The following is a 2,352-nucleotide window of genomic DNA, read 5'->3' as shown; positions in this document are numbered from 1 at the left end:
TAAAAATATAGTGTTGTGCTTTTAACATCAGTACTAACCTCTAATAACTATAAATTTCTTCAAGGGGACGCATGAAGTAAACATGAACAAAACTGGTGAAAAGACTAAAGAAAGTCAGTCAACATGGCTTCATTGTTGTCTTTTATTGTACTCATTCATGCTCTCAACTCAAGATAAAGATCCGTAGTTGAAGTTGTCTTGCAGGTTTGTCATGAATTTCATGTAAAAGTTCAGGAAATGTCATAAAAAAGAGAAAACTGGTTGAAAAAAATGACAAAACAGAATATAAAGATATCTTTGCAGCACCAGGAGAGACTAAATTCTAATTTTCTGCGCACCTAGAAACTCCAAGTGCAACAAAATTTATTTAACAACTAAAAAAGTGGATTTTACAGGATATGGTGCCTTTAGCTGATGCACTTTGGGTGTTTTTCAGGGAATTCTTTGCTTATTCTTTTAAAAAACTGTTTTGTAATAAAATCTCCCAATCAGCCTATCCCATAATTTGCAGAATTTGTAACTTTTATTATGATCTCWGTAAAAGTCACCTCCAGAAAAGTAGCTGTGTTCAGACGAGACAGCAGCTCAGACCGACATCCCCTCAACTCACACCCTTTCTGCCAACCTCTGTTCCACTTTCTCTCTTATCCCTCTTGTCTTCTCACACTTCAAACAAAAGTAAATATTTAAGCTGCTGAAGAAGTGCCGGTGTTCCTCCCCTGAACTTCCTGACAGCTGAAATGTGAGCTGTGGTGGATTTAGTTTTGTTTAGTCAGATAAAAAAAATCTAAGATAAAAAAAAAAACAAAGTGAGAGGAATAAGTTGCGGAGAAATGGCACAGCTAATCCTGCATTTTAATAGATGTTTTCGATTCCACCATTACTTCTTCTTTTCTTTTTATTTTATTTTTCAGTGCATTTTGAATTCCACACGCATCAAATATTAATCTGCCACTCTCTCATTTCGGAGCCATTTATTTTGAGGAACATGTTGGAGAAAACACACAGCACTTGTGATCTGTCCACTTTGATTTGTTACTAAGTTGTTTAAGAAATAAAAATCTGTTCTGCATTTTCTGGCTGCCGAGGAGGGATACTAGCAACGGTTTCATTAGGCTTCCTTTTAATTAGCTTTCTGAATGTGTTCATTTCTCACAGTTTAGCCTCTCTCCTGCCCTCTGCATCCTTCACATCCTTTTTTTTAAAAAAAGGGGGCAAACAGTACTTTTGGCATTCACTAATTAAAAACCGTTGCAGTGTTTCTGGCTACAATGTTAATGAAAGCCGCTGACGTTCTGACAAAACAAGAAAAAACAGCCTTAATGAACTTCAGTCAGTGGGAGGCACTGAGGAGACAACTTCTTTCATGCAAAGCTACAAGCTGATTCAGCTTGTTGTTTTTGACTGAAGCAAAGTAAATTAGCATGATACGTTTGTGTTTCATTRAAAACAGTTGATACAAAAGGCAGGAGAGGAGACAAATTTTACTGTAATTTGTCCTGTTGGCACAACAAAACAAACCATAGTCACACAGTCTTTATTCAAACACTAAAGGTGTTTGTTTAATTGTCAGGTTAAGGCTGAGTTATGGAAAACTGATGATGCATTACTTGGAAAAAAAAGTAAATAAAAAAAAWACTTATTAAAGTAACAATGCAGACTTTTTTTCTGCTTTTTGCTTGAACATAATTGAACATGTTAGCATAAGACCAGCTCTTAAGATGCCCTAATTATCCCAGCTTTCTGAGTACATTTTTAAAAACACCCTGAAGGTTTTTCGTTTATCAGTTCATGGTGCTCTAAATAACATTTAAGTGTGCGGCGGGTTTTGAGTCAGGAGATGTTACAGTAATTATCACCCTTCGCCAAAAGTCACAAGGAGGGCGATATTTTTTGTGTGGTTGTTTTATGTAAGTCTTGAAGGATGATTTGAACACTGCAGCTTTTGTAAAAAAAATAGTAATAATTAGTCTTCCTATTAGTGAYACTAATTCTCTGTTGTTTTAAAGTAGGCTAACAATAGAAATAAGATGATCAATCATTTTTAAAGATTACATTATATTGTTGTTTTTTTCAGTGAGTTAATTGTTCTAATTAGCTGCCTCTTTAAAGTTGTGCTTATAAGATMAACATGCAGAGATGCTAGACATTCTGATATTTGGATTTCATGTTGACTTCATTCACTTTTGTGTTTCAAATAAAGGCACATCATTTTAAAACTCTATGATAAAACTATGTGCTGCAGCTCATGATCCAGGTTGGAACAACACACTTCCTAACAAAAATGAGCAAAAACAGCCTGCATGTCGTGATGCAGAGAGCATTCAGCTCATCATCTACATGTAGAACAAT

The 2,352-nt window shown here is 35.2% G+C and overlaps 1 protein-coding gene across 1 annotated transcript in view; it reads left to right on the top strand.

Moving 5' to 3' along the window:
• Positions 1–2,352, top strand: part of plxdc2b (plexin domain containing 2b) — a 78,737-nt gene that overhangs the window by 61,170 nt on the left and 15,215 nt on the right. The window lies entirely within an intron of this gene.

This window comes from Austrofundulus limnaeus, unplaced genomic scaffold (genome assembly GCF_001266775.1).
Source record: "Austrofundulus limnaeus strain Quisiro unplaced genomic scaffold, Austrofundulus_limnaeus-1.0 Scaffold100, whole genome shotgun sequence".
Lineage (NCBI taxonomy): Eukaryota > Metazoa > Chordata > Actinopteri > Cyprinodontiformes > Rivulidae > Austrofundulus > Austrofundulus limnaeus.
Note: the sequence above shows the minus strand (reverse complement) of the source record. Positions and strands in the feature narration are given on the sequence as shown.